The following is a 5730-nucleotide window of genomic DNA, read 5'->3' on the forward strand; positions in this document are numbered from 1 at the left end:
TGTGTTATGAGGCTTTTCTATACCAGCTATTTATAGCAAATCGCCCACACTGAAGTGAAGGAATCTTTTCAAACAAACCTCCAGCACTTGGTTTGAAGCAGAAAGCTAGAAGGTGATCATTGTAAGTGGCATGATTATACTCAGATGAAGTGCAGTTTTATTTCCAAAGCCATTCATTCACTCAAAGTTCCGTGTAAAGATACTTGGCTACGGCAGGCAGCCAGGACAAGGACAACCCTATCAACTCAGCTCAACCAACATTACACATCAGAAGGAAATAAGTATCCTCCGTTAGGCTCAATCACGACAGCCTCTCTGTGCTCAAAGGAGGATGAATTCCCACTCTCAGGGCAAGGTGCCAGAGTGCCTTTCCTCCTTGGAACCAGCTGGGCTGCAGCTTCCCCACCTTGCTCCCCTTCTACCCACCAGCTATATTTAAATACTAACCATAAACTGACAGCAAGGGCAAATAACCTACACGCATAGAAGAAACAAGCTACAACTGATTGAACTTACCTCCGACAGTGTCCTCTTCAGATGCCAGGTTCAAGGATGGCCAATTCTCTTGGAAGCAGAGACCCTTTCTGTACTGGAATAAATAAGGACATTTGCCCAGCTGCCCTTTCCAAGTGAGAGCAGACAAAGCCATGTTTTCACAAAGGGACTTTTTTTCAGGAGCGTAAAACAGAGCTTGCTCTCTCTCAAAGGTTGGCCATCTTACTAAAATAAAAAGCAGATGGCCAGGACAGATTAGGAGAGATGAGAACAAAATAAACCTCATAAGGTAAGTCGGCATGCAACCCTCCGGCACAACGTGGTGACTGGTGATAACTTATTATAACATTGATGCACACACAGATACGTACACGCTTTTGTTAATACACACACATATAGGGAGAGAAAAGTCAAGTTCCACTGTGATGTCACTTGTCCAACTTATAAATTACCCCAAGGTGGCACTGTCGGATAGCGTTTGCTCAGCCAGCCCCAGCCCCTGCTCAGCACTATGACTTGGAAGTAAATGCAGGGGTCCCTGTGGGCATTTTCTTATACTTTCTTTTTGTCTGCCTGACTCACTCTTTCTGGACACTTCCTATTTCCCACCAGCACTCACTGCATCTCCACGATAAGTCACTCAGTGATTCAAGATGGGACTTGGGTGCGCTGGGATCTGTCAGGACGCTCTTAACAGCAGCAGTGAGGTTGACAGCAGCAATTCTCATACCCTCTGACCTAAGTAGCAAGATGAGGGGACACAGACTGAAGAGTCTGCACTGATGAGCGCACTCTGCCGGTACATGTGGGCTGTGATGGAGCAATTTGTGTTATAGCCTGCAGAAACCTCTAGAAAAACTGAGGTTAGCAGATACAAGAGCCACGGGCATGCTCACCGCCAGTGTCCAAGTGAGACAATACCAGCATGAGAAACAACCCCCAACCGACCAGCGTTGTCCCTAGGGGAGGAACGTTCATTTTGGCCATATTATGAGGGGCCAGAGCTGGCCCCGCTCCTCTGCAACCCTTTGAGACACGTTTTGAGACGTGTCTTATTAATGCATAGCTGAATACCCACCAGCCTGCAAACAATAAAAAGGTAGCAGCAACTTGGCAACGCATAAGCTAAAATGGGAAAGACTCAGAGCGCAAGATGGCACACAAGCGCACTGCTGCTAACCGTTAGGTTCTTTCACTGGATGATTGTTAAAAAGGTAGCAGCAACTTGGCAACGCATAAGCTAAAATGGGAAAGACTCAGAGCGCAAGATGGCACACAAGTGCACTGCTGCTAACCGTTAGGTTCTTTCACTGCATGATTGTGGAATGAGCTGGTGGTTTTGTCTGAGCCCTTAGTTTTGTGCACCCCTACCATTTCCTTTGGTAGTGCCACTGCTCGCTGAGCACGGCATCTTCGTTGAACAAATGCTTTTCTCTGGTTTAAGAGACTGACACAGCAGCCTCGTGTTTTTCCCTTTCCAGGGGCTCCTCAGAACCCAGTCTGTACAGATCCCATGGAAACACCTGTAAGAAGTGCACCCAGGTTGGTGGGTGGCAATTGCTGTGGGCCAGGCTTCTCCAGGGTCAGCCCAGCTAGCTGAGCAACCGCAAACCCCCTCGACCAGCCAGCTGCCACAGGAGGGGTGTGCTGGTGGTTCTCGTGGAGCAGAGCAGACTGCAAAGCACATTTGTGCAGGAAGCTCTGTGTCTATTCTTACACAGTTTCACTAAACCTGAGTGCACAACTTGACTGGCTGCCCTTTCCTACAAATACCCAAGAAAAGTTACAGCCCTATTGGTACGCCCACAACCGGAAAGGTTTTTGGCCAGATACGAGCTGCTCTGTCCCTGTCTCGGAGGAAAGATGGACTGGCCATGAAACGCATGCCCTCGCTGGTGCCTGGCTGACACTGGCCATGTCTAACTGGCCTTTGTGGCTCTGGAAGACCAAACTGAACTATGGTGAATTAGAAAATTTCAGCTGTGGGTCTCTGAAGTCATGAAGGAGATGCCACCCTGCACGCTTGGTATCCTGTCAGTGAATTTCCATATCAGACACAGCTGAAGATATTCTTAAAATATTATTGCCATGGTTCTGCTCATTCAACCATACTATCATGAGACTGGCCAGTTCCTTTCCTCTCAGCATATAACCCTAAGAAATCTTTGTAAGGTTTCTCAAAAGCAGTCAGAAGCAAACACACGCTCATAGCCGGCCAGCTCCAAGAACAACTGCACTTTCTGGTCTCTCCTGGGCTGCCTTTAAAGGTCTCTGCCTCACCTTGGAGAGGCTGAATGTGGCTGTTCCCCATAAAATACAGTGGGTGCCATGTTTCCTGATTTTTTTTTTCTTCAGTCTCCTGGACTTGCTGCAAAAAAAGAAGAACTCTGCCATGAGAAGAACACAACCCCCTTAGCTACCCAAAGTTCCCAATTGCACAACGGAGACAGCTCACTATAAGCCAGGCTTTGATTGCTTATGAAGATGAGGAACAGTACTGAGCAACCCAAAGAGCACTGGTGTGAAGAGAAAGGCCTCCAGATAGAGAAAACTCTGTATTCCAACCCAGGTACAAACAACAATTTCTGAGACACCAATGAAAATTGAGCTTGTTCTCTAATTTACCTGTTCTGTAGACAGAAAGAACATCAAGGTACATCTTCAGATAGGTAACCGCATCACGAGCTCTTCATGTAGTCTTTCTTTCCAGGAATGTGCAGATGCTCAACTGGAGTCCTGAGCATCTTCCCTCTTAAAAGAAGGCCAGTCCTTTTTAAGGGAACAAGCTGTGGCAGCCTGCTCAGAACAAGACAGCTTGTTAGCCTAACTCACTTTGGCCGTCCAGTTTTTGAAACCTTTAAACACACACAAAAATACCAGCAACCAGTCACAGCACAACCCAGAAGGTAACTTAGACTCAGGTCTGGGGGCTGGTAAGCCTTCTATTCCCCCACTGCGTCCAGCACTCCTCGTAAGTACAAAGGGAGTTCTTCATGCACCGCCCGGCTCTCTACTGGGCAATGTCTTTTCCTGACTCTTTTTGCTCAGGATTATTAAGTCTTGATACCTGAGGCGATGTTTTATAGTTTTCTGGGAGAACAACAGGTCACAAAAGCCTTCAGAGTAGCACAGAAACACACTGGACCTCACCTTTGAAATTCAATTAGTTGGCACTTATGCATCCTAATTCCAGATCTGAGACCCAGCTTAGTCCATTCTGGCCATGAACTACAAGCAAACACATATTTTAGATATTTATGACAGCTGAACTACAAAGCTGCTTTCATGTATTTTTCCACTAAAAAAAAAAGGACAGCAGAATTCATGGTGCTGCAATGCAAATGAATGTGGTTTTGCACTGTATGAACATATTTCCTCTGAAAGAGATTTCGCTTCCTTGAAAATGTGAAGTCCTGCTTGATGTTTCCTGATTTAGCAAGAGCAGCACTTAATGCATCTAGAGGATAGAAGATGGAGAAAGCTCACCAAAAAGCTAAAAAAAATATACCAAACACAAAAGACAAAAAAAACCCTTCTCATTTTTGCCATAAGAGTTATAAATTTTTTGCTCATACACTTCCTTTTAGTTACTCAGAGTTTGGTTTAGGTTCTTCCAGCCACGATTCATTTTTTAGCTCGAATGCAATATTGATAAGATTGTTGTCTCTAGGCAGGACAGACAATATACATCCAGCACATTTTAGTGGTTAATTAAAAAAACAAAAAACAAAAAACAAAAAGCTGAACAACAACCTGAGACAAACAGCCCTTCTCCTTCCCGTCGAAAACCTCAGAGCCACGCTCCCACCCGCGTCGCTGCAATTCGGCATTCAGCAAGCAGCAGTGCTGGGTGATGAAGGCACTGGGAGCACAAAGGACTCACTGAAACCGTTCCTGAGGAGCATATTCATGCGTAGCACCTGGTGGGGGGAATTATAACAGCCGCCACCAAAGGCAGGGCAAAAAAAGCTCACTCATAACTTGCCCTCGTTAACTGTGCTCTAGTTAAAAGCTGTCCTGATTTCAACCCAAAAGGCCAAAAGAGCGAGTTATACACAACAAATACATGACAAATTACATGCTCACCTACAAGGAACGAACCCACCCACGGCAGCAGCAAACTGCCAGCTTAGCAAACAAGCTGATGTGTGCAGAAATGCTGATTTTTTTGTTGTTGTTGTTTAGCTCTGCTGCACCAAGTGATGCTGAGCTGGAAGCTCATAGAGCCACGAGGAAGGAATCGTGCGCTGGGAGTGAAAGCAGCACAAAGTACTAGAATTCATTCTTAAGCGAAGTCTGAAGTACGCCTGTGGCAAGAGGATTAAAGAAGCAACCACATTTCAGCTGCAACACGACAGGGAATAATTCACATGTAATTGTAGAGTATTTGTTTTCTGCTAGTATTCAGTTGCACTCTTGCATTTCTTTCATGACTCCAGGTTCATTACAGTCCATTGCAGAGATTCGTAGCCAGCCCACAGCTCTGAGAAGGCAGAAATTGAAAAGCCTTTGAAACCTCCCAATCCCGTAACATTTCCCAAGTGATATGAAACCTGTTACCTTCATTTCCTCTGTCACGTGATTTTCTTACAAGGCTTACCCAAACTTTGTTTGGGTTCTGTTTTTATTTTTTCCCCCCTCAAATTTCATTTCTAGATGAGATGGAAAAAAACAACAAATGTATTAAGAACCTGCAAGTCCTGCAGTACAAATGCTGGCAGTGCTTCTTCTGCAGGAAGTGCAGCCTCTCCCCAGAAACACCAAATAACCTCCAAAGCCAGGTGGCAACATGAAAAATGTCACTTACAGCTTTTTTTTTTTCTGCCGCAGCAAAGGGTCGCAGTGTGTAAGGTAAAGGAGCAGCACACGGGTCAGAAGGGCGGCTGTCAGCCCTAGCAAGTGCGGTTCACGCTTCAGAGAGGTTCCAGAGAGAATCCGTATGAAGTGTCCATATGACATACACAAATGAGACCCTACTGAGCGTTTTATTCTTCTGCCAGTTGTGTTGCTTGGAGATGATATTATTATGTAGGAGAATGTCACAATGTCATCAAAGAGCAAGTAAATTTTTCACTAGATTATGTCACTTCATGTGACCACGACCATCTTTTTCATGCCAGCCTCAACCAAGCCACAGCTAGGCAGGACTTGAGGTGACCAGCAGCTTTGAGTCCTTTTCTATATCCCCTCCTTGTCCTCCATCTCCTTAAGACAGTGGTGGATGAATGCCCCCGT

The sequence above is a fragment of the Buceros rhinoceros genome, unplaced genomic scaffold, assembly GCF_000710305.1.
Source record: "Buceros rhinoceros silvestris isolate BGI_N320 unplaced genomic scaffold, ASM71030v1 scaffold16268, whole genome shotgun sequence".
Taxonomy (NCBI): Eukaryota; Metazoa; Chordata; class Aves; order Bucerotiformes; family Bucerotidae; genus Buceros; species Buceros rhinoceros.